Source organism: Eutrigla gurnardus (genome assembly GCF_963514095.1).
Source record: "Eutrigla gurnardus genome assembly, chromosome: 2".
Taxonomy (NCBI): domain Eukaryota; kingdom Metazoa; phylum Chordata; class Actinopteri; order Perciformes; family Triglidae; genus Eutrigla; species Eutrigla gurnardus.
Window position 1 is genome coordinate 3,683,564 of NC_139916.1, and position 27,933 is coordinate 3,711,496.

The 27,933-nt window shown below is 41.4% G+C and overlaps 1 protein-coding gene across 1 annotated transcript in view; it reads right to left on the minus strand.

Moving 5' to 3' along the window:
* The window catches only part of dhrs3b (dehydrogenase/reductase (SDR family) member 3b), a 138,063-nt gene that overhangs the window by 98,894 nt on the left and 11,236 nt on the right, over positions 1 to 27,933 (minus strand). The gene's annotated exons all lie outside the window — the stretch shown is intronic.

The window sequence follows — 27,933 nt, forward strand, 5'->3', positions numbered from 1 at the left end:
CATGTAGCTTTAGCCTCAGTCTTTTACACCTTTTTACAGGGTTTTCATTTTTAAACGTGTCTGAAGAAAAAATTAAAGTTGTATTTCTCATTAAAGTTATTTGGGGACAGAGTTGACTCAAGGAGTTTTAGTGTTAGTTTACATTAGCTAGCAAACCTTCATCATCATGCCAGGTGTTAAAAACAGTAAGAAAGGAGGTTGGGGCAAAGCGAACGGTCAATTCTAACATTAAATTAGGTACAGCCAGAGAAATAAAATGGGAGTAGAATGGACATTCAAATCGCCTTAGCAGAAAAGGTCAGAGCGCCGGTTATTTTGATGTGTAGCCTACCGTTGCCGTTGTGACCTAGGCCAGGTCACTCACTGAGGTGACTTTTTGCAGTAACAACTAAAGCAACTCTGTCACAGTGTAGACATGAATGACAACTTTGTCCGGCTTATGTTATGTATCCAGTGCAGCATTAAAGCATGATGGAATTAGCATCTAGCGGACAGCTGGCTCTTTAGCTAGCTTGTTAATTTATTCCATGCTTTAATACTGGTCAATCATAATAATCATCTGAACGGCAGGCTGGTGGCTAGCAGCATTGATAGCCCTGACAATATACGGAGAAGCACAAGCTACGTAGCTAACTAGCAAGCTATCTGTCTCCGGAGCTGCAGCTGCTACAACACTTGACAACAAGTTGTCACCAAACAACTAACAACATAGGCCATTTTGTTTTGTACCATTTAATTGGCCATGGAAAAAACGTTCACTGTCTGTTCTACTCCTTCTATTGCTATGGGTACAGTCCTAAAGGATTACACCAATGCTAATGAATTTCATTTCAAAGCCATTTAGTGTTTGTCGGTTTGGTCAATTATAGTGAACAACACACTTAATGGAGAGGATATTTAGGAACTCCCAATGAAAAGTATTTAAAAACATTTTGATTAGAGGAAGCAGGTTCAACATTTAAAAGCCAAGAATAGCTAACGTGGATTTGTTAGTTTTTAGTTTTCCCTTCCTGGGTTAGGAACTACTTTTTTTAATTTGAAGGCACAGACTTTAGTAAAGGAATCAGGGGGAAGAGTTTTCATACATATCATTATCGTTTCCAACTACTGTGTAGTTACTGTATATTAACAAATTATTATGTTAGCTTAGCTGTTAGCTTGAAGCATATGTTAGCATGACATTTTCCTTTCTTTCTCTTACTCATTTTATGAAGTGACAAATGTCAGCACATTAGAGCATGCACTGTTGAGTTACCTACAGTATAAAGTTCAGATTCATGTCTATTTTTCTATTAAACCTTTCAGAATTAAGCATTTATTTACTCTGTCAGTCCCCAAAGTACATTTTTTCTGATGTTGCGCACCCTGGAAAGCGACTGTTTTGTCTTGACATTGCTTAAAGATACCAAAATCTATGTTACAGTATGTTTTGTCAGATTATATGTCAGAAAGGCTCATGTGAGACGAGTGTGAAGTCGATGCTGCAGCTGAACGCATTTCCAAATGTCATACAGACCATGTGTGTAGCTGAATATTGATGTTTGGTTAAAAAAAATACAATAAAATCTTTTTTCCCTCTCCTCCGGTCTGAATTTGTATATCAGTGTGTGAATATAGATTAAAAAGGCAGGTTGATCATTTATTATAAACGCAATGTATGCCAGCATTTAAATCATGCACAAACCGGTCATAACCCGCACAGGGGAAGTAATATTTAAAATTCAGAAGATCAGTAATCGCTCCCTTTAAATCAAAAGCCCTGCATGCAGAGAACGTGACAAACTGGAAATATGATATGTACTGCTGGGTGATAATAATGACTCCATAATAATTGTGCGTCTCTTCCCCTCATTTCCCGGAGTTGACAGATTTTGTCTTGTCACAGCAGCAAATGAGAAAGAGGCTCATCTGTAAACACGACGCGGCGTGTTATTTCGCACAACACCGTTATCACACTGCAGGTATGCAGATGGCTGCTCTGTTTTTTGGAAGGGGAGGGAGAGAAATTAGACTTTGAAAAAAAATCCAGCCTGTTTGTGGACCATTTCTTTCATTCAGAGCTGTGTACATTTGGACGATCTGCCAAAAAAACGTGACACAACTATTAAATGGCATGCAATCTTATCCCCCAGAACATTTATACTTTTTCACTGTCACTGTTGTGTTACAGAGGTTTCGTTATTCACCCCTCATGCTAATGATTCATTTCTCCACATGAGGCGGAATAACGCAGCGGTTTTCTCCAGAAGTCAAAGAATCACAGGATAAAACCAAACTTCAACCTAAAGGGATGCAATGGCTAGAAATAAAACAGTCAAGGCACACCGACCAGAGAACAATGAGCGATGAGATATTTGAGATCCCCCCCCCCAAAAAAAGGAAATCGCTATATTGGACGTCGAACGGCGTGTGAGAAAAGATTTGCACATAATGTGTCAGTGCGCCGCTGAAAGGAGGCTGTGAGGGTGGTGGTGGTCGTGATGAGGATTCTCCTGCAACCATTTACCTCATTTGGTTGCCATGGCGACACAGCCGGAGGCCCGAGCACTTGGACGCCGAGGCGGGAACAGGGAGAGAGAGAGAGAGAGAGAGAGAGAGGGATGCTGGGAAGCATGCCCTCAGTTGTGGCTGCCTCGCCTCTCTTTCCATGCATCCACTAACCGGACCTGGCATTTCAAAAACGAGGAAGAAGGGGGAAAAAAATGGCACCGCACTGTGACCCTGTGAACCGAGCTGATAGGTCAAATTAGGATATCCATCAGTTTACTGTATGTATTTGCTTTATTGCAGCCGACTCCGAATACATCATCGTACCAGAGAGGGCATATTTCGACTACCAACCAATAGCTCACAGCAACAACAAAAAAAACACTTACTTACTTTTTGCGATAAAAACAAACAAAAAAAACCCCACTGTGAATTTGATATGTATTAAAGGTGACATATTATTTCATACTGAATGTGCAGTAGTCAACCTCTGTCTGAAATGCTGTGCTTTAGCACATTTCAATGGATTTGCATCGCTAGGCAACAGCTTGGGTCCGTGTTTGCTTCCTGTCAGCTGACGTCAATCACGTACAAATCAACAAAGAACGTATAAATGTTTAATAAACACCGGCTACTCGGCACAAACAAGGTATCTGAATAAAACACACCAGGGAAGATAATCAAAGAAGGGTTACTTAGCTAGCTAGGAATCTAAGATGCGAGACAAGAGATGAGTGACAATCTTTGACATTTTTAACGTTATTATATCTGGAACCAACGCATAATTAGAACGCTTTCACAATGACCCCCTTTTTTTACGGGTTTCTTGCACTGCGACAGGAAACTGGGTCACATTTAAATGTTAGTGGTCTATATATTGTATATGTGACATCACAACTATAAGGAAGGAAGGGTTTCCAAATATAGGCTTCGTTTATCTTCTCCATAGATCAAGCGTTTCGATGCTTTCACATTATTCATAAAGCACTTTGCTTTGTGACGATACAAAAGAAATGAAAATATCCCTATGAACACGGGACCTTTAAATTCTCTTTAAATTGTAGTTCCTTCTATCGTACAGATCTTTCTTCATCGTCAGATGCTGAACGATGATCATCAGGTCACAAATCTTTTGATGGATAAAATATGTGAATTGTGTTTTGGGAAAAGAAGACATTATTTATTTATCCACCAACACCAACGGTCTCGTGTTACTGAGCGATGCTGACCTACAAGGAAGCACGCAGGAGGAAAGTAAGCCGACCCTCGGGGAGGAAGCGTTGAATGAATAATGGCCGCCGCCTTACAGTGGGATTAGGGTGGGGGGGTCAGGTTGCACAAGTCAAAGAGGCCACACCTGATTCCTCTCTCTCGTCTGGGTTAACTGACATGGGATGTACATGGGATTTGGGTCACGTTGGCTTGATGTTGACATGGTTTGACATGGTGTGTCTTCACTTATGAAGATATTAGCCGTAGCATGTAGCAGCATTGTCCACATTCAATGTGTTTCCAGCAAAATCAGATTTCCCTGCGTCAATACACCCTCAGATTCCTGCTTCCTAAGATCACGCCATGAAACCCCACAGAGAACGATAAGCGCTTTGCCGCCACCTGGTCACAAGGTTTGGCAGAAGCATTGAACCATCATTCAGAAGCAGAGAGAGCGAGAGAGAGAGAGCGAGAGAGAGAGAGAGAGAGGGGCGAGAGGTGGAACCGGTACACAGCAGCAGCCGTGGGCAGCCGTGAGCATCAATGCACGCTACCGGCAAAACTGCTCATCCACTGCACCAAAACACAGGATGGCAGGCTGGCGGACTCGCTCACCCTCAAATTGTGTTCCTTAAATACAGGGGGGGGGGAAATACCATATCTGAAGACAGTTGTTAGAAAGAGGAGCGATGAAGTCACAAAGTCTGCGTTATTCGTAGACATCGCGGCTCCTTCGTGTACGTTGGTCAGGCTCGACTTGATGTCCACGGTATTGTATTGTATTAGTGTAGCATGAGTTTTCTGACCCCTGACCTTGATAGAAGAAAAAGTGAGGCTGTTAAGGCGGACATTTCTATTCTCATGAGGTCAGCAACCGCCTTCAAATTCACGAGAGGGTCATTTTACTTAATTTGACTTTGGCTTGTTTTAATAACAGATCTTATTTAGGTATCGAACCAAAAAAAAAAAAAAACATTGTCTTGGAGATGAGGGAACCAGGTCTTTAAAAATGCTGAGTCAGTTCTGTTTTTCTAAGTCTCTATAGTTAGCGAGCTCAGTGCGTCACATTGAAGACCTTTGGGAGTCGGATCGTCAGACATATTGATTTCTACTTAGCAGCGTAAAACAGAATTGGACGCCGCAGTTAATTTCCTACACGGGCACATAGCATCACTGCTTTTGTTTATTTAATTTAATTTCAAGATAATTAATGGAAAATGTTTACTGTAATGGGCCAGTGGGAAATCATATCACCCCGTTGATTGATGAGTGTTTAACTGGAGAAACGAATCCAAACACATTAAAGATGAATGCGGGGGGATCGCAAGCTGGCAACGCCGAGATCTAAGCATCGCTCACACTGACTCACTCGAGGCCTCTTGAGGTCAATATGCAGCGCATTCATCAAATCCTGAGCAAAAAAAAAAGAAAAACTGCGTTTGTATGAGGCAGTAGATGAAGTTACCTGCAGGTTAAATTATGGCAGAAAGTCAACAGAGTTGAGAAACATCTGGATGCATTCTCAATATCTCATTTGTCGTGTTCTTGTTATGATAATACGGAACGGAAGGTGTTTATATGAGATGATTAGAGCCACGTTACTGTACGTTGTACTTTCATATAAACACCCATTTTTATCAGGCTGAGTGATAAAAAGATGCTGCAGCAAGTAAAAGTGTGTCACCTCGAAGATTTGATTTATCTTCTGCAGCTTTAAATTCCACCATGAAAAAGGTAAATAGTTCTGTGACTCGTGTCGCATAGTTTTAGAAAAAAAATCCCTCACTTGTCTCCAAAAGATGAAACATGATAGAAACTATATAAAGATCAACTTATTTTAGTGATATTCTAAATATAATACAGCCTTCCATTCGGCCTACTTACAGTTGAAAGATGAAGCGGGGGTTTAGTCGGCAGCAAAGTGCTGGAAAGTAAATGGAACAAAAGAAGATCGGAGACGGGGGGGCCACGCTTGCTCTACTCACATCATCACTGTTTGCATTTCCCTTTTCACCACATCATGCATGTCAAAGCAGAGCCCGCGGCTGTGACAGTGTTCAAACATACAGGCTATAGCATTTTTCCATACTTCGACAACGAGGCCGTCCATGTTGACGCACTCGGATGAATTGTCGCTGATGGATGAAATGATAAAGTTTCCAGCTGGCCGGAGAGCTTCATGCACAGATGGAAGGAGAAAAAAAAGTTAGACGTTGTCACCTTGGAAAGGTCAACGTTGTTTGTTCTCCTTCCCTACGTCCTCGTGTCTGGAAACGATTAGAAAGGGAACGTTTGGGCGATTAAACCCATTAGGTTGCCCAAATGTTTCTGTGGTGTGATATAAAACAGAGGGGAAGACGCCGATTGTCAATACGTGGCTCGACGGTATCCGTGGCAACACCTTCCTGACATCTACAATACACAACTCAAACAACAGGGTCTCAGCTGGGTAAACTTGTGTTATACAGATAATACATAATAATAATACCTACTTTTCAAAAGAAAATTATCTATTTATAATCACAAGTTGTTGCATATATGGAAGAGAGACCTCTTTAAACCAAAAGGCTTAAATCTTTAATTTTATCTACAACATTAAAACCACAAATTCATCAGGAAGTAAAAATGTGCAACATCAGCTTTTTCCAACTCCATACGAAGAATTCTAAAAACCATTCTACTTATAATTTTCAGAACTGCGATTACACAGCACATATCTAATTAATTAATTTCCATACTGCATATCCATTTTATTCTGCTTTTCTAATGTTAATGTTATTGTTATTATAAACCATACCACTTACTTAACTGTATACTGCTGTCTAAACTGCACTTTATGTCATATAATGTTTACATACCTGTCCATACTGCTCACTTGCAATTTCTGCTCGTTTTTGCACTTCTGGTTAGAAACAATGACAATAAAGTTGAATCTGATCTAATCTACAAAAAAAGTTGGCTAAAATAAAGGACATATAGCGTCATATCGTCGGCGTAGAAGAGTAAAATCTGCTCTACAATCAGAACATGATTGGTTTCACTGTTTCATTAAAGTTGAATCTGAACTTATCTACAACAAAAAGTTGGCTAAAATAAAGGACATATAGCGTCATATCGTCGGCGTAGAAGAGTAATATCTGCCCTACAATCAGAACATGATTGGTTTCACTGCTTCGTAAAATTTAAAATCTGCAAAATTTGACAAGATCTTTGATAAAAGCAAATGCGTATCTATATATTGAGTGTACCCATTTCTTACAGGCTTGAACTCACTCAATTAATCCCGATCCCTTTATTTCTAGCGCCGTCTGCTGCTGCAGAACATTCATACATACATTCATAACACATTCATAAAACTATTATATTCTTGGCTTTCAGGGCTTTTAAAGCAAATTTTCTTGAACACGACAAACATGACAGGAGGAGAAAAATACAAAATGTGATTGACCCTCTTTGGGGTCGAGAACGAAGCGTTTTGTTTGCAGGAGAAGTCTTCTAGTTTTGAGCATGCTGCTGATGATGACGACTACGTGACAAAAGCTTCAGAACAAGTAAGTGGACCTTGACTGAGTTTTATTACTGTATCCAAGGTGACGAATGCACTGCCAAGTATATAAAAAAAGTGCAGTTAAAAAAAGGTCATAATGACAGTCAGTGATATTACATAAAGACGAAATAATGCAAAACTTTTCAATAGCATCTTTTAAATGTGAATATATTTAAATGTTTATTTAAATTGATTCAAAAATAGTTCAATACAACCCAATGTAAAAAAAATAAACAAAAACTTCTAAAAATAAATATCAATTGATTCATTATTTAAAAATATGTAAATGTAACTTTCATCAGTCTGAACCCTTCGTCTTCTCAGATATAATTAGACTTCATTAGGTTTTGTGTCTCACATAGAAACGCTGGCAAACTGCTGGATTTGAGATGAGTGTAACACATCCCTGATTGCGACACCGATATATAAAGACTATAAAGCTTGATGGGCTGTTAAATCCTCCATCAGAGATGGGGGGGCGTATAAAGAGGAGGGAGGAGGGGAGGAAGGGCGGGCGGGGGTCCAGATGTGGAGGTCTGCCCATCTCAAAGAGGGCAGATGGCTCTCTCTCTGCTGTCTTGGCGTGTTTGAGATTAATTGATGAGGGGGGGGGGGGGGGTTGGGATTATCCAAACAGGGAGGAAGCGTAAAAACGTAAAAAAAAAAACATAATTTACACAATGAAACAAATGACCCAGAGCTCAAACCGAAGTAAAGGTTAAAGAGATTTTTTTTTGGTTGGTGAGACGGTTGCCGTTAAATTCAAAGCCTGCAGATACAGACGCGTTAAGGGAATAAGGCTGCGAAACAAAAGCCAAAGATAGCGGAAACCTTTCTGACTCACGCTGACTCATTTGCCCCCAAAATAACAACAGGGAAAAGATGTCAAACAGGTTCGTATCCTTTTCCCCTTCGATGCTTCGAATTGAAGGAATGACTTCGGCTTTTTTTGGGGGTCGTTGAGCTAATTGTCACCAGTTAACAACGAGACGGCGGACGCTTGCTCAGCGATCACTGCCAGCTCTGCTGAAGAGGGGAGGACTTGACGTCCTCCAGCAGCAGACAGCTTGTCACTACCAACAAAAGGCTTCTGTTAGTGGCCGCTAATGAGAGTGGAAGTGACGTTGGGCACAATTTCTGCTGCTGTAATCATAAAAAAGTGGGTTTTGAAAGGCAGAGAATGATTATCACTCTATTTATTTGAAAGTATGAATCATGATGTTGTAAATTTAAATATTGCCTACTGAGAATGGAGCATATGGAAATAAAGTGGATCTCCATACAGCTCCCCCCACAAGTCTCTTTTACCATGTCGCTTCAACATTTCATTATCCACTGCCGTGATGATGATGTAGTACATGCTTATTCCATCATTTCCCCGAGAGCGGCGTGGTGTGCATGCAGAAGTGTGTGGCGAAGCCGCGGCCTCGGGCCCCGCCCGCCGTTAATCCCAACTCATCTTTATTAATTAGAGAATGCATTTGAATGTAAAAGAAAAAAAAAAAGCATGAGTCGAGCACGCGATCGGAATAGATCAAGAGGTAATAAAGTCGGAGGGTGGGATTGGAAAAGCATGACTCAAATTTGACAAAATGTGTTATGTGAGACACAAAAAAATAAATCTTTTAGATTGATAAGACATTACATCACCCTGAAGGCAACTCCACTGTTCACGCATGCCGGGAGATTTTTCACCTATCTTATTGTGTTATGTGATGCCGAGCGTCACAGTCGACTTTCAAACGGTTGCATCACCAAATAAAGTCACCAGTGAAAGGAAGTGACCATATCTGGATCCATCTGGATTATTGTTAACAAAGTTAAAGTGTTAAAGTCATCTTAGTAGCATTGGTAACGACCTGTCAATCATGAAGTAGCCCCGCCCCCTAAAGCATCCCCTGCTTTCTGGTCTGATGGACTCTAAATGGACCATAATGTACTAAATGAACATCATGCTGGATTGAAGAAGACTTGAAACTAGAGATTGAGACCATAAACTCATGTTTACAATGTTTACTGAGATAATACATCAAGAGACAAGTAGGACCATTTTCTCATCATGCAATCAGACATTTTGCACCCAGAGGAGTCGCCCCCCGATGGCCAGTAGTGGGAATGCAACACTTCAGCTTTGGCTTCACATCCTATACATTGCATTTTATTTGATGTGTGTTGTCCATGTGATAAATAAATAAAATAAATAAAAATGTCACATTTCTCATGAGAACAGATCGAGTTTCATTCACACTGCTGTGAGAAGAGAAGCAAAGACTAGTGATAATGTGGAATCCTTTCATGTAAATGCTCTCAGAAGATAAAAACAAGACTTACAGCTGAAAATGAAGCAAAGAAAAAATTCACCTGAGAGGATACGAATGATTTCTTCTGGCAGAGAAACTGATACGCATGCTGTGACAGAAAATCCCGCAGGTGTGATGCTAAACAATTGCGAAGTTACCCAGAATTCACTCCACTGATGAAACGCGTATGCTCGACCTTGACGAAACTAAACAAATGCAACAATGGTGAAGTAATGCTGCGGTAGGTTTGTCCGACAGCTCGGAGAGATGTGTTTTTTTTTACGATGACTTCTGTGAAGCTCGATCAAGAGGGAGGACTCTTTGTCAAAAGTTGTTAAATCTCAAAAGCCTGTGTGAGGCTGTTCTGAGGTCAGCCACCGTGGCTGTCGAATCACATCATGGTTACGACCTGACAAAAGTATAAAAACTGCATTCTCTCCTACGACTGCAGTTTAGTTCCATCCATTTATAAAAAGAGTACAATTGCATGAACTGTTGAAACTAAAAGGCAGTCGCTAGCGATTTATCCTGTTGCCAAAACAGCTATCATCGTGTTCTTTTTCATTTATTTACATTTAATTTGATCTTGTTTTCTTATACTGTCTTTTTGACTCATCATTTCTCTTGCTCCTTTGATATGTATGTAGGGGTGGGTAAAAATATCGATACGGCAATATATCGCGATACTTTGCTGCCCAATACAATATCGATTTTTCAACTCCAAAGATGTTTAGACGCGTTGTGAATGCAGTACTTCCTGCCTTCCTGTATATCCTTTTTCATTTTATTTTCAATATTTATTCCAGTGAATTTCATGGAAATTAATAAAATGGAGAGGCTGTTTTGAATGAAATAGTTTTGACTCAATTTGTCCTCTGATCAATATCATCTGATGTACAAATACAGGTACTTGTGTTTTCATCTTTATTTATATCGCAACATCGTGATATCGTGATACGTATCGTATCGTGGCCAAAGTATCGTGATACGTATCGTATCGCCATCTGTCAAAAGAACTTCTGTTTTTGAAGATGCTATAAGTAAAGCTTTTATCATGATATAAAAGCTGAGTCATCTTTAACAAGACAAAAGGACAACGTGTTGGAAATCCTCCACACAGACGGCGGAGGAACGTGAGCAGAGAACTGTCTCGCTGGAAGGTCACGGGGGTCGAGCCGTTCATCACATGTCCAATGACATTACGACCTTGAAAGGTCGATCTCACGTGTAAACGCTGCACACGTTCGATGCATCGGCCGGAGAAAAAGCAGTGCGTGACTCGTGTTTCAGCCAGACTTTGTTCACAACGGTGAGACGATAACAAAGTTAATCATCGCCTGCAGCTGCAGCGTTACACATTAATGTGTCCTGATTGCACGAGAGAGTGAAGCTGTATTGATTGTTTCCCTCGTCCCCCCATTTTTTTTTATAATTAATGTTTTTACATTGATGGGTAAACAGGTGTACATAACAAATATCATCCCAAACTAAATAAACATAATAAATGTCACTCATATGAAGTTACAAATATAAGTTGTTTGTTTTTTGTGGTATTTTCATCTCATCTTGCCTCCAGGAAACTTCATAAACACATGCTTCGTGGTGATTTTGGAGGGGTGGGATTATAATGTCAAAGTCAAAAGTACATGACAACTATAATACACATTATAATTAACTCAATCAAAATCATTTTAGTGCATAATAAGAATCCAAACATGATGAATCTGTATTAAAATTTGGATAAGCACCTTTTATTTGTGGGACTTTTATTCAGAAATTCACTTTTGAATAATGTAACATGGTCTGAAATGAATTTCAACGTGTCAGCAATGCAGCCGAGAGAAAATGACACATTTGTGACCTCACACCATGTCGGCTATAACTGCTCTGATGTCACGATGCGTTCAGGGGTCAAGAAACAAATCATGATCACAGAGAAAAGGTGCTCTTAATTAACTTTGTCCGCCATGATTAAGGAGAGTCAGTCAAGGGTCGCCATCTAGTGATAGTCCTCTGTCATTACATCTGGCATGCAATACCAGTGCATATTAGAGGCCAGGTGAAAAGCTGAAAGAATAAAGATTCAAAAAATCCACATAATTGTGGAAACGTTCATCGTTCCTGGAGAAGAAGAAAGAGTTACAGGTAATATATCTATGTCTGCATGTCCATCTGCATTTTAGAATAAAGGTCTACAATCACTTCTGTGTTTCTATTGCTATCTTTAGACGGTTCCTTGGAGTAACAAGCTTCCCCACACCTTTTAAATATTTGTTTGTGTATTGATTGGTCTGTTTTTTATTCATTTAAGTGTACATGTACCTTGAGTGTCCTGAAAGGCACCCATAAATAAAATGTATTAGCATCAGTGTAAAATTAAATCCGCCCCAAATCTCCTTTATTAACATTTTTAAAAAAGTATAGTTAAAAAAAAATTAAAGCCAAGGCAAGTTGCAAAGTTTTTTTTAATTTTTATCGGACTATGGAAATGATATTTTACGAAGTCACTGTAGTTCAAACAGGCGAAGGGAAAGTGTGCAGGCGGCTGCAGAATTGTGTGAGAAGATATTGTAATTCCTGGAGGTCACCAGCAGAGGTCAGCGATTAGATAAAGCTCATAAAGAGACGTTATTACATAGATATGATTAGTCTGTGGAAACTCACATTCGAGGCCGCGTGCTGAATTAAGTCGGCTTATTCCAAAAGCAGCATTCAACAAAATCAAAAGCCTGAAAATGAAATGTTGCATTTGGGATGTAATATCCTGATTATTTTATCATTTATTATTTCTCACAAGTATTTAGGCCACCATAGAAGATGTTTTAAGTCATTTTATTTTTGAATCCAGAGGACCTTTAATGGAACTGGCTGAAACAAAAAGAAAGTGTTTCCTTTGACGAAGCTAATACTAATGAATGTCTTCTGATCCAAGGTCTGTTTGTTAGTATTTAACGTTTAAAGTCTTTCTAAAAGGAAGCTAAACCTTTACCAGTGCCTATTCAATATTTTATTGACTTGCTGTTTTTTTGGAAAAAAACGATGGCTGAAGAGTGATGTAATGTGCTAGAAATCACCTCAAATATACACCTGTATATCCACTCTGATCTGTCTCTCTCTCCCATCAGAACATCAACAAGTCACGGAGCCAGCTGTCAGAGGAGACCGTAATCCTTTCTCTTTTCTTCAATGTGCCCTTTAACTTTGCCGAGATCCAGCTGAGATTAAAGTATTATCCCTTCCCCATCATCTCCCTTCAGATCTGCGGCTCCTCCTGCCTTCATGCCGGGCCGACCTTGGGACGACGCAGGGTTGGAAAGGTCACTCTCACAGTTCACCACGGCTGATTGGATTGTGCATAATCAGTGTAATTATTTGGACATTTATCGTCAGTGTGAAGCCTTCAATGGCCACAGTTTCTATGTGCAGACGTATATCAGACACAACAGGTCGTTTTTGATGAGTCATTATGTCTCTTTTCTGGTCTCGAAACAGTCGGTAGTGTGAGTGGAAGCAGCATGCTGGCGTTGGTTTTACAGAAATGTTATTTATTTATTCAGACCGGGTGCAAAAAGAAGACATGTTGTAGGTTTATCTCTAAAGATCCTCAGCAGACAAAGAAACGAAACCCTCTCAGGACACAAAACACTGGCCTTCCTCCATTTTCCCAGAGAGAGAGAAAAAAAACAACAACCAGATTGCGTCCATCCGTGATCTTTTGTGCCACAATCACCTGCTGTCTGCAGCCAATCAGGGAGGAGATCTGGAATTAGTGCTGCTTTAACACCAGGTGGCATCAATCTCCCTTAATTCGAAGCCAATTGGTCAAATGCACTTTGATAAAAGATATTACTCGCATGGATCCTCTCAAAACATAAATACGGAGGTAGAAAAGCAAGTAAACATCCGCCTTGTTTGGAACTGACTGACTTATTAAGCAGGAAAAATTATCCACAAAGACATTTTACTCCTTCTTAAAGGGTCATGGAATTAAAGGTCCCACTACAGAAAACATGTGAACTGTCAAAAAACCAGAGGGTCATAAACTCAAACATATTTGAAGTAACAAATCAGTGTAGAAACCCTGTAAACATGAGTTATGATGAACACACCTGGTCTTAAAGTCACAATGCAGCGAATGACTGAGCTCTTCCATACAGGATAAATTGGAAAGAAGATTATAAAGAATCGGCGAGAGCATGCATGTCGTAAAAAAAAGAGGTTTTAAAAGACAGCCTGTAAGGAGACATTTTCCTGTTCACTGGTGCGAACAATTGTGGAGGAAAATTCATTTTGATATAAAACTCAAATATGCTGGGCGTCCATAAAAAAAAAAACCCATCTCCCAGATACTGTTAATGGAGCGGTGCTATATTTTACATCTCGCTGACAGCTCAATCACGGGCCGTGTCTTTCACTCCTTTCACTTGTGTCTTTGAGGAAGAGTCACCCTTCCTCAGCAGCCGAGTGTGTTTGAAAAGGTTTCATGTTCACAGTTGAACGATGCTTCTCCATCACAACTCCATCAGTCGCTGCAGAGCGTCAAGTAAAGCTACAGTGGTGATTTCCCCACGGGGCGTCGTAAAACAATAACAAATAACACATAACGCATTCAAATCACCATCGCCATCAGTTTCCCACATCTGAAGCCTTTTTTCACAGCAAATGTGTAACAATGCAACGACGCCACATGGGGGTGCAAAGGTATCATTTTTTTAATGCAGCAGAGTGTGCATTACAGCATGCTGTTCTCATTCACATGCTTTTTTTTGTTTACTTCTGTGATCCGATCCTGACTGTTAAACAGGCTGATTTGCATTAAAAATAATTAATCTCACAAGATTATTGGATACGAGCACACGTTCAGGTTCACACCAACGCTTTTCCAACGTTTTCTAAAGGGGAAAAAAGAAAGGAGCCTGCCAAAAAAATGTGCTTCTTCTTGTTAAAATTCCTTACCATAGCATTTAATAGAAATCCAATTTTCGGGGGGACATTTTAATACCTATAAATCCATTGGGCCCCTTCACGGGTATCATAAACGGTGGACAACTAAGGTGAGGATATTGAGTGTTATGGACTTTATTATGCAAAATTCATGGCTTGCCAACGCCTCTGGAGCCCCGTCTGTCTTTGAGCCTTTCTAGTACCGGCGCTGATGTCTGGTCCGCTGCCAGCCGCCCGGGCTCAGAGCTCACAGAGGGGCTCAGCACGAGTGGAAAAGTCCACCGCTTTTTAGTACCTGAGCAGTGGAGGAGTTCAGAGTCGGAAGCAAAAAAAGAAAAAAAATCATCTCGGTGACATTGACTCAAACCGGGTGACTCATTGACATTGCAGCGTTCCAGATGGTTGAAAAACGGATGAGCAACGTATCACGTAGCTTGTCTTCTGGGTCTTGTTCAACTGCTGATTGAAAAGCCTCTTTTCAGTAGAAATTGGAAGTTGTTTTTTGTGGCTGTAGAGAATTGTTAACGTTGCATACCGGTGGTGAAGCTCATGCAGCGCTGGGGTTCATTCGATACCGCTGAAAGGTCATCCAGCAGGAAAAAGAGAGTCCTAGTCTACTCACGTTAGCAATCTGTGTTCTGCTGTTCTGTAACATATCATTTTAGAGTTGTCATGTTGTACTGACACTACAGTGAAGTATTCAGATTCTTTACCCCAGTAAAAGTACTCACAACGCAATGTAATGAGTTCTACTCACATATTCGATATGTTGTTTAAGCTACATGGATCAAAATGTTGTATTATCATTAAATGAGCATATGATTAAGAGAATCATTTTTTAGTGATCACTGTAGTGTACACTTCATTTCCCCACTGAGTGCATTAGCTCCCTTTTAGCTCATTGTTTTGGTTGTCCGCCTCGTTTCCAGCAGCAGGCTGTTGTTTTAGCTGCTAGCTGGTGGACATATCATCCACTCCACTCGGCTCACTCTTGGTACCAGCTCCTGAACTCGGTGTAGCGCCGCCACAGCAACGCTGGATGAAAGTGCCATGACGTCATCTTCAATGCAACACTCACAGGAATCCTGTTATTGATGACTCACCTGTACGTTAATGTTTAACATTACATCCTTTACGTTGTAGTGGAACATTACCAAGTTTACTTTGTGGTGTACTTTGTAGTATAACAATATATAGTGTACGTTGTAGTGTAACAATAGTGTACATTCTAGTTTAGTAATACATAGTGTACGTTGTAGTGTAACATTGCCAAGTGTACTTTGTGGTGTACTTTGTAATATAACAATATATAGTGTACGTTGTAGTGTAACAATGCATAGTGTACTTTGTGTAAAAAACTCAGTGTACATTGTAGTGTAACATTACATAGTGTAAGTTGTAATATAACAATACATAGTGTACTTTGTAGGATAATAATACAGTGTATGTTGTAGTATAACATTACATAATGTACGTTGTAGTATAACATGACAGTGTAAGTTGTAGTATAATAATACATAGTGTAAGTTGTAGTATAATAATACATAGTGTAAGTTATAGTATAATAATACATAGTGTAAGTTATAGTATAACATTACATAGAGTAAGTTGTAGTATAAAAATACATAGTGTATTTTGTAGGATAACAATAAAGTGTACGTTGTAGTATAACATTACATAGTGTACGTTGTAGTATAACATGACATAGTGTAAGTTGTAGTATATTAATACATAGTCTACATTTTAGTATAATACTACATAGTGTAAGTTGTAATATAACAATACATAGTGTACTTTGTAGGATAATAATACAGTGTATGTTGTAGTATAACATTACATAATGTACGTTGTAGTATAACATGACAGTGTAAGTTGTAGTATAATAATACATAGTGTAAGTTGTAGTATAATAATACATAGTGTAAGTTATAGTATAATAATACATAGTGTAAGTTATAGTATAACATTACATAGAGTAAGTTGTAGTATAAAAATACATAGTGTATTTTGTAGGATAACAATAAAGTGTACGTTGTAGTATAACATTACATAGTGTACGTTGTAGTATAACATGACATAGTGTAAGTTGTAGTATATTAATACATAGTCTACATTTTAGTATAATACTACATAGTGTAATTTGTAGTATAATAATACATAGTGTATGTTGTAGTATAAGAATACATAGTGTATAATAGTACATAATTACAGTATAAACAAAATCTTACTCCATGGTCTATGGTACAAAACATAACTTAAAATTGAAATCTAATAACTTAATAATAACATGTAATGATGGTATGAATCTGCATAGAGTTGAGCAATTCAAATATTTAGGATTATGGCTTGACTCAGAACTTACTTTCAAACCTCATATTGACTTCATTCTTCGTAAAATCAACTTTGGTATCGGTGTTTTATTTCGATCCAAGAATTGTTTTACACTTAATGTTCGAAGGAAACTTGCCCTACAACTTATTCTACCTTTTTTTGATTATGCTGATGTAGTATATCTAAACGCATCTAAAACCAATCTTCTACCCCTCAACACAGCATATAATCGTCTTTGTAGATTTGCTCTTGGTTGTTCTTTCTACACTCATCACTGTATCATGTATAATGTACTCAACTGGCCCACCCTCAGCATAAGAAGACATAATCACTGGTTACAGTTTATTTTTAAATGTATACACTGCAATTATCCTGCTTATTTACAACAATTTTTGATTCCATATTCTACAACATACCATTTACGGCACTCATCCCAGTACTTCTTCCTTACCCCCACAGTGAACAAAACAATTGGTAAAAGAGCATTTATGTACAAAGCGCCCTCAGACTGGAATAATCTTCCTTTAAATTTACGCTCATTGACCTCTTTTCATAGGTTTAAATATTCTGTGTCTTCTTATTTTGAGTTAAATTGCACATGCTTCAGATGAATTATATCTTTTTTTTTTTTTTTTTTTTTTTCTCCCCACTGTAATTTTTAATTTGAACATTATGATATTATTTTACATTTCTCTTAGTTTATTTAGGCTATTGCTATGGCCATTTGCGGCCATTGAGAGGTTGTGTCCATTTTTTTTTTTTTTTTTGTACTCATTTCTTTTATGTCTGTGTTGATGTCTGTTGTTTTTGTTGCTGTATGTTTGTAGATTGTTGATTGTGTCTTGTCTCTTTTCGGTTTGTAATGTATATTAGGACCCCCTCGAAAACGAGAGGATTCCTCTCAAGGGGTTTATCCTATCAAATAAATTTCTGAATGAATGAATGAAAAACACTGCTGCCCATAAAGTTGGAATATTTAGTTTTCAGACACAATCTTCTGTTTCATCCTATTTAAATGCATCAGTCATCACTTGACCAGGTGCAATGATTACATTATGTGTTACAATCACCCAGGTGACATTAATTCATGCATAACATTTGTTTAGTGCTATAAAAGACAAGAATTTGCAAATTATTCCAACTTTCTGGGCGACCCTGTTTATGTTATAGAACACGTACTAAGTGAAATACTTTGTCTTTGTTTCTCAGTAGGTCTCAGGAACACAAACACCTTCATACATGATAAGGACACAATAAAGTCTCAACACATTGGGACGGCAGGTGTAAACGGGGCTATAAACTTGAAAGGCCTTTCCTCTTCGTGAAAGGAGTAAGAAGGGTTAACTAGGTGACTCTGTAAGACATGGGGGTGTTTGGGGGGAGGGGGGCAGGAAGGGATGGGGGTGGGGGGAGTGATACTTCTCTGGAAAATGTATTGGTCTACTTGGAAAAACAGGTCCAAAAAAAAAAAAAAGAAAAAAGAAAAAGGGAAGAGCCGGAAAATTTAGGGGTGAGGGGAACCGGAGCTTTGGCCTGCGGATGAACCCATCGGGGACTTTGCTTGGTGGGGTCATTCCAAGTTCAGGTCTTTCCCTCGCTGACTCTGCGAGAGCGGAGGAGCTGTCCGTGGCTGAAGGGGCCTGCTCTTGACGGCCTCCAGCCCCTGCTGCGAGCCCCCCCAGGGGCCCTGAAACACAAACCCCGTTTCCAGCAGGAGTTCCGCAGGGCGTGCACAGGGAACGAGGGCATGCCCTGGGTAAACGGAGGTCATGCCGGGGGTGGGAGGAGGCCGAGCAGAGCCACCTTCGCCAATAAATATTTTCCCTGACAGTCAGATGAAGGTTTGTTTTTTTTTAAAAGCTCTCATCCCCGCGTGTCTTTCGTAGAGCTCGTGTTACTATTCTCACCGGACGCAGAAAAACAGCTCAGCTATGCAGAGAAAACAAAAGTGAAATCAAGTTATTAGAGGTAGAATCACAGTGTGAGACGTAGTTCACTCAGCTAAGTGATACTACAACAAACTTCTGATGAACTGTGACTTCTTGACGTGCACAATTATCTTTTAAATTATATATTTGTAATTTATAGTCGAGTTAAAATGGGATTTTTTTCTCTCAATATTGACTATCGGAAGTATTTATTTTTCCGAAATAAGGGAAAACCTAGAAGGGGCGTGAATTAGCCTCTCTATAAGCCAAAAATGTGAGAGGGAAAAATGATCTTACAAATTGAACAATATATTTGTAATTTATAGTCGAGTTAAAATGGGATTTTTTTTCTCTTACTATTGACTTCTATACGTATTTTCTTCTGAAATAAAGGAGAACATCGGAAGGGGCGTGACTTAGCCTCTCTATAAGCTAAAAATGTGAAAGCGGAAAACACGAAAGTGAAATCAAGTGATTACGGGAGTAAACCAGAGCAGTTTTATTTTTCTAGCTCCACAAAACGTACCATTTTTTAAAAATAAATAAAGCTCCTTATTGCTCATTGAGCCAGAAATGATGAGGCGGACATTGCCGGCTGCAGATGGAGCCGAGGCTTGTAAAAAGGCGGCTTCTGAAAAAGACAAATGAGAGGCAATCTATCATTCAACGCTCGCAGACCAAACAGCAAGTCAGGGGTGGCCAACTAATCAGGCAGTTTGCACAGGCGGCACAGCGTGGGTCCTTTGAGTGGATAAGTGGTCCCTCCCATAATGTCAAGAGTAAAGCCCGTACCAGGGGTTAGGGAGAGGTTGGAAGGGAGTTAATGAGACGACTGGTGGGAGCGATCGGCAATGAAGGGTTTGAAGACCTATGACATGGCACAAGACGCAAACGCTGATAGAGACGGAATACCTTCCAGATTTATGAAGTGTTTTGTTTATTGGTCATCGCGGCGGGCGAGGGACGACGGCGGAGCGCGAACCCCCGACCCAAACACTCGACCTGGTTTCACTCCAATGGTGTTTCATTTTCAAAAATAGTTTTTAATGACCCACTTTTCACTCCTCCCATATCATAGTCAGTCGTACAATAGTGGAATACAACACTGAATCATCACGTCTCCTGGGCGAATCAATGTCGAAATTGCTCATGACTCATTTGACGGAGGAAAAAAACAAAACACGCTGTGATGTTGTCCAGGCCGAGTCAACACAGGGACTTTTGATGATTCTCTCCCAGTGACTAATGTTACAACTGTTGCCGTATTAAAGTATTGTTCTTTCAGATCTGTATGAAAACAGTCAAGCATTGATCGATCCTCGCCTGTTTGATAATGCATCACGCCACTGTAATAGAAATAGCTCAGGGAGGCAGATATTCTGTATATCTTGCATTTGCGTCTGGCCATCTGGCCCACTCCAGAGCGGAGACGTATTTGCTGCAGCGGCAGTTTGTGATGTGATGTACAGCATGAGGAGGCTGCCTTTAATTCATCAGAACTGAAGAGACAGAGTGGTGGCGACATAAAAACCAGACAGAGAGAGAGCGATGGGGAACAAAATGACAACTCAGCCTTTCTCACGAAATTCAATGGTATAGGACGTATGATTTTACGAATACATAAATCTCTTTATTGCTATTATTCACATAAGTAGCAAGAGTGAAAGTAAAAGTCCTGCATTCAAACTTTGACTCAAGTATTTGGAATAAAATTTACCTTATGGTAAGTAAAAGTAGTCATAGTGCAGAATGAGTCCCAGGTTATATTATTGTTATTATACTATCGCTTTATTATCAATGCACTCCGGTCGCGGATTACATTTGCATTCGACTTTTCTGTTTGTGTACTTTTATTGAGCTTTTGTTTAACTTTGTTCAAATTGCTTAATCCTTAAAAATGAAAACTGTGATGATTTTTTTCATAAACCTAACAAAACCGGCTTTTTGCTTAAACCTTACAAAGTACTTTTGAATTGTTCTTCTTTTGTTGTTTTCCAAAAAAAAAAAATGTAATCCGGAGCGAATACTTTAACCAAGCAGATGAAATTGAAAGTACAGTAAAGTTTTATGGGAACAGACAATGTTAGCATTTAAGCTGTATGAGCCACAGAATTACAATTAATTTAATGTTTTATAAACGGATCTTTACATGTAAAATCTTAATCTGACGAGTAACTCCAGCTGTTAGTATAAAGTATAACATTATAAAGAAGTGTAAAAGTTTTGTTTTTATTTCCTTTACATGTATCTTGTTATTCTGCCACTTCCGTGTGAATGAAGGTTTTGTTGCTGGTTTCCACGTCCGCTGATAAGGATGTTAGTTTTTTCTGGCATTTAAAGGCACTTTGTCTCAATTGGCAGGTCTGCAGGACCCGTCTCTCTCTCCGAGATGCCAGCAGACAGTTTCTGTCTTGTTGACAACAGCGTGATAGAAATAAAGAGAGAGAGAAGGGAAAAGCAGGAGGGCTGGTGGAAAAAAAAAAAACACAGCGTGAAGGGAGAGAAGTTGAGAGAGGAGAGGGAGGGCAGTGGGGAGAGGTGAAGGAGGGTGCATGGGGGGAACAGCAAGGGGAGGGAGGCTGTGCGTGAGTAGAGGACCTCCCCGTGAACTGTGCAGTCGCGAGCCGGGTCATTGGGGCGAGGTTGTCAGAGCGTGCCTGAAACAGTACACCCAGGGGTTCAGCCAGAGTTCACACACTCAGTGTGCAAGATCCATGTCCCTCCGTCGGCGCTCGCCAGCCGCACACCAGCGTACGACACACGGGGAAGAAACGCTCAAATGTACTGCCGCACACGCACAACCCGAAGACGACAACAAACAAACAAGGATGCACTCTTCTTCTTCTTCTTCTTCTTCTTCTGGGCCGAGCGGGAAGTCTCCTTCGCACACGCCGACATATTGTTTTCACATCGGCGCTTGCAAAGTTTTTGTCTCGGGGAGAAGTGTGCAAAATAAACACGCAAGAAGAAGAAGAAGAAAGGGGGAACGGTGGAAAACAGGCTCGCCTCCAGATCCAGAGAAACCGCAGAGATGGTAACCGATAGTGTCCATGGCCCGGGCAACAACAGCGGGCGTAGAAACCGCGGCGGCGAAAAACGTTGCGACACAACGAGAAAGATTTTTTCTTTAATTCCCAGTCAGTGTGGTTTAAATAGGAGAGGCCACTAAGCCAGAATCCCCTCTGTGTGACTGAGCTCTTTGTGGGCAAGCTGTCTGCTTTACTCCCCATTGAAGACTGGTTGGCCCATTGTCAAACCCGGAGCTTGACCTGGTGTTGAACCCAATTGTCAAACTTGCAGCGTAGTGTGGGACCTCGGTGGTGGGGGGGGGAGGGAGAGCGGGCTTTTTTTTTTTTCGCTGACTGAGGCAAGTGTTTGTCATCGCTTTGGTCCCCGAAAACGAGTTCACAATGATTTCATGCGTCTCGGCTAATGTAGTAAAAAGCTGTGAAAAGTGGAATTTCCCGTCCAAAGCCTCCTTTTCCTTTATAATGAATGTGCTGATTTAGGCTTTAAATACGGTACGTTCTCACATTTCACCCCTCCAGTCATGCGCTGACCACCCCAATCTCTCTCGCTCTCTCTCAATTCTCACGCTGGGGGATAACTCAAGTCTTGTGTGTGTCACATAAGGATTTGACAGACGGGCCCAGCTGTGGCAGTCAGGCGCCAGAGAGCGACCACGCCCTCCCAAAGTCCGAGAGCAGACAACGAGGCCCAAAAAACCCAGAACAATTCAAGTCTTTGTGGATCGACTGGAAACCGTCGACTGCATCCAAATGACCGTAAGCTGCAGATACAAGCCAGATGTTGGAATTCCTTCGGCTCAGTTCAATCTCAGTCCAGTCTGGCTCATCCAAGCCCGGCAGCAGAGCAGTGGCAGGGGGAAGAAGAGGAGTGGAGGAGGGGGGGTAGTTCTGATGGGTCTGTTACATGAAACCCATCGAACGGAGGAAATTTTTCAGCCCCAGTTTGAGAAAATATGCAAAAAGAAATGTCAGTTTGTTTCTTCTTCAGGGCTTTGTGTTGATTGAAAACAGGTCGCGATTTTCATCATTTTTGATGAAATGTTTTTTACGGTTGCACCAAACCCAGTCGTGTGTCATGAGCAGGGCAGCTGTGTTGCACGTTAGTCGATTGTATGATTCCTCCTTTCAACCAAATTCCCCCCAGATGCCCCCCCCCCCCACCCCCAAATCCAGATTACTAATACTTAAAGTCTGCGTGAGTGAGATAACTTTCTCACGCCAAACAAAACGGCCCGAGTAGCACTACTGTTCCCCGTCCTCGTCTCGAGAGCGGCCTATCGCACGATCTGGACGATACGATCTCGTAAAGGCCTTTTCGGCGAGTCCTGATCTGACACGCTCGTGGCGGATCTGGCGGGAGACTCATTTGTCCCCTTTTGCAGGCTAATTACGGCGACCACCCCCCGCAGCATCCCCGAGCGACCCTTCACCTCCGAGGTGTTGAGCAGGCAATTACTCTTGTTGGCTCCTGTGTGAAATGCACAAACACAAACTATTCCTCTCCCTCGCCATCCACCCATTTCTCTCCCTCTCTCTCGTTGTCTGACCCCGTCGGATTGTCCATAGCTCCTTGGACAACGTACAAGTGCAACGTAACACAAGGCTCGTCTTTAGGTTTGGGTAATGCGTCACACGTAGGACGCAAGACGTAGGCTTTTTTGGACGTAAGGCCTTTTTGTTCGCCTCCCACATCCTCTGAATCCTCTTCTGCATGAACCTGAACCGTGTGCACGCTTTTGTTGGAGACTCAACCGTGTTCAAATACAGGGTCGCCCATGAAAAGTTGGACACATAATGTATGTATGGATTGAGGATCTATCTATCTATCTATCTATCTATCTATCTATCTATCTATCTATCTATCCATCTATCCATCTATCTATCTATCTATCTATCTATCTATCTATCTATCTATCTATCTATCTATCTATCTATGATTCACACAGGAATGTGATCACAGCGACTTCCAGACGTCGTCCACTTTCCCCTCCTTTCGCCTTCACTTGGTGCCCGAGATGAAGATACGACAGCATGGAAAAACATTCAAACGCGGTATAATGAGGGACCCATATGTCAGGCAAAAAAAAAGAAAGAAAAAGCACACGTTGCACTTTAATAAAGCTCAAGGATGAGGGGAGGAACGTCTTTTTGCGAGTGTGATTTTTAGCTCCACGACATATAAAGTAAAAACCCCCACGCTGACTCGACCGTTTAGAAAAGTGCTTTTAAGCTCTCCTGCGCCGCTTGATAACCCACATCCTCTCCTCCAAACCCTCAGTAACAGCTCTCCAGAGGGATGCTTTCATCCTGACGCACACTGTGTGTTTGGTCTGTTTCCATTTAGTTAAGTTCAGGTGTAGTTCACAGAGGCCGCCAACTCTGGTCATGTGACTCGCAAATGCAGGCTTTAAGAGGCCTTTGTGTGTGTGTGTGTGTGTGTGTAATAGATCGAGAACTTCTGGGCCAAGACCGTCTCAACTGTCTGCTACTTTGCATAAGCCAAGAAAATATGCCTGATATTTCATCTATTTTTATTCCTGTCAGTCTCATCAGCAAGTCTGCGGTTTTTAAGTAACGTCTCATATCTCCCCTCGTCTTTTTTTTTTTTTAAATCCTCTCCGTAGACGAGGGTGCGGAGAGGACGCTGCCCTCCGTCTGACCCACATCTGATTCACCTTGAAGGGGGGGGGGGGCTGCTGGCAGAGCACACACACCAAGCCGCAGAATTCACCCATGCTGCGACACCGTTGCGTAATCTATGAGGAAGCTTTGCTCGGCGATAAATAAATCTGGATGAGGCGGTCCATCTGGGGAGCAACATTTTTTCAGGCCGAGCTCTCCTGACGTGATGCCTAGTGGGCTTTATAAATATCCCGAGCCCATCCAGCGCAATGTGAACTGTGTTTCACCCTCCCACACCCTTCCCCTTTTTCTGAGTGTTTGCCTTCTGCTGCTGCAGTGAAAAGCAGCCTTTTGCTCTGCTTTGTTTGTCCCTCAGCGCTTACCTCCCACTTTCTCCCTGTTAACTGTCAGTGCTCACAACGCACAACACTGGAAACCACATGTGAAACAGAACTCTCTCCGCTTCACAATGACTGACCCAGAGGGATTTTTCTTTTTTTCCTCTTTCTTTTAATGTCATATGGGAGCTTGAGAAGATCAGAAATTAAGTTGCCATTTCTTCCAACAATCTGTCTCAGGTTCTGTGACAGAAACTATGCATGTATGTCATTTTTTTTTCATTTCAAAAAGCAAAAATCTTTAAAAAAAAAAAAAACTGGTGAGTTCTGGTCACTAATCACATCCATTGGCATGTTCCAGAAACAAATCAAGGTGATCACAGACACAAAGTTTTTCTGTCTTCCCCCATAAAAGATCAGCGTATAGATATTCTGTGCATCTCTGCATGCTGTGCAGGAAGGACGGTGGAGAAACGGCTGGCAGCCAGTGATAAATAGTATTTATGGAGAGTTATGCCCACAGCTACCAAGTGTTTGACCCTGTGTTGTAGAACTGGTGCATCCACCTGTAAAGGTTCTGTAAATAACTGTGGCTGAAAGTGATGAATGGTAGCACTGAAACAATCGGAAAAGGTGATTTGTTTCAAAATCATCCGAGTCATCTTGCTGCCTTTAGAGGTGAAGCCCCGCCCCCTTTTGGTGGACAAATCATTACATATGCAGATCATTTTGCACATCAAGAAAGTTGCACTTTGTCATCGGTATAAGATTATCAGAAAGACTACACAGCAAAAAATTGCTTAAAGGTTGAGGAGGTGATTCGAAAACACTTTCTGTTATATTACTTGAAATCACTGTAACATGCCGATAGCAATGAATACGTAAAAATAAAATAAAAAAATGTCATCTGTGGCCGTGGCAGGACTGTAAAAACTCCGTCCAATCAAAAAAGTCTGGCCGGAGCAAATGATTGGACGTCCTGCCTGTCTGTCGATGCTTACCTCCTGATTGCACACTCTCTCGAGCACTCGTTTGGTGTTCTGGGGGCGGGGCTTTGAACAAAGGAACTGAAGGAGGCAGGGCTTCTTCAGTCCAGCGATGCGTTCAAAGACTCTGTGTTTTTTCCAAAATGACCTACTCTGCCTTTAAGTGACGTCTCTTGCTAAAGCTACAACATCCGAGTGTTGTCGTTTAACGTCACTTGAAACACAAACTCGCTCGTTATTTCGCATCCAGGTCATCAAATAAAACACGTCAGGTAGGATGACTTGCTAGCTAGCGAACCAAAGGTGACGGCCGAAGAAGAGAGATCAGAAAAAAAAATGTTCTTTAACATTGACAGACACCATGTGTAATTAATGGCAGGATTCAAAATTCTTTTTCCGTTGGCATTTCTTTTTACCCAAATAAGGAAGGGGCTGCATGAACGGGAGAAAAGCATCAAACAGCCACTGCAGGCCGAAGCCACGTGCAGCTAACGTATGATACGTAACACGTCCCTTCGCCTGTCGCACACAATGTACTCTTGTTAATGGATTGCAGCTAATTTCCTCCATTTATCTCCATGTGTGTGTGTGTGTGTGTGTTTAAGCGAGTGACACCCTCTGAGCTTGCTGCTCCCTCTGACCTTTGACCCCACAGTGTATAATAACTCTTACAGTGCGACAGGTCAACTGAGGCGTCGCGGCTGGCCCCTTGCTGTGGGTTAGGGCCGAGCCTTTTTATCATACTAGCCGGCCCCGTGATGGATGAACCCGGAGACGAGCCGTGCACGGAGGGCGAGCGGCGTTTGCTCGGAGAAAGCGGATAAGGAGTTGTAACAAATAAACACCTCCCTTCGTCATCCCTGGCTTCGGCCACGTTCAAGCTTTTATTCAACGCTTCAGGCGGCGGCAAAGCAAAGACACACGGGGGTTAAGTAGTCCAAGAGTCACATGGACAGCTCCTGTTCCAACTGTCTCAGTGTGTCGGTGCAAAATCAAATGGTTTCTATTATATAAGGAGCTTTAGAGCAAATGTGATACTGACAGAAAACGATATGAGTTACAGATATGTTGCAGGTAGCAAATGAACGTGAGGTGTTTCGGAAACACATTGAGCATAATGCAACGGAGCCACGTTGAGCGTTGAAGTCACAGTGCTGGGAAATTGGGAATCGCAGTATCCGAGTGGGTGAGTGATGCGGATAAAGACAGAATCCAGAGGTTTGACATTCATTCGGCATCGCTGCACAACAAGCAACAAGTGGACTGCAGATCCGGAGGCCTTTCCAAGATAGGTAGGTAGGTAGGTAGGTAGATAGGTAGGTAGGTAGATAAGTAGGTAGGTAGGTAGGTAGGTAGGTAGGTAGGTAGATAGGTAGGTAGGTAGGTAGGTAGGTAGGTAGGTAGGTAGATAGGTAGGTAGGTAGGTAGGTAGGTAGGTAGATAGGTGGGTAGGTAGGTAGGTAGGTAGGCAGATAGGTAGGTAGGTAGGTAGATAGGGAGATAGGTAGGTAGGTAGGTAGATAAGTAGGTAGGTAGGTAGGTAGGTAGGTAGGTAGGTAGGTAGGTAGGTAGGTAGGTAGATAGGTGGGTAGGTAGGTAGGTAGGTAGATAGGTGGGTAGGTAGGTAGGTAGGTAGGCAGATAGGTAGGTAGGTAGGTAGATAGGGAGATAGGTAGGTAGGTAGGTAGGCAGGCAGATAGGGACATAGGTAGGTAGGTAAAGGGTATAGGTCAATAAATAGCATAGTATAAAAGTAAATACATGCAATCATTTATAAAAGTCCTAGAAGAGATTGGATAAAGTGAGGTGTTGTAAAGTAAGATGCGGATTCACTTATTATTTTCAGATTCCAAAGGCTCGGACAGCAAGGAAACACACTTTCAGGTTGGTTGAGGGGGAGTTTGATAATGTGACTCATAAACATTCAGGATAAACAGATTTGTTGTGGCTTACAAAGGCGAGAAAAATGCTTGTAGACTTCTCATCGCATGTTTTAAGGCCCCAGTTGGAAATCTGAATCACAGCTGAGTGGACTACATGTGACCGTCGGTCCCGATGTGCTTCCACCTGCACCTGGTCACCCTGGAGCTGGAGCACCTTCAGCAGAGGGAAAAAAGGGGGCTTCCCAAAGCTTTTGATTTATTCTCTATTTGGCTAACCTTACTCTGAACCCCCCCCACCCGTGAGACTTCCAACCATGTTTAAGCCC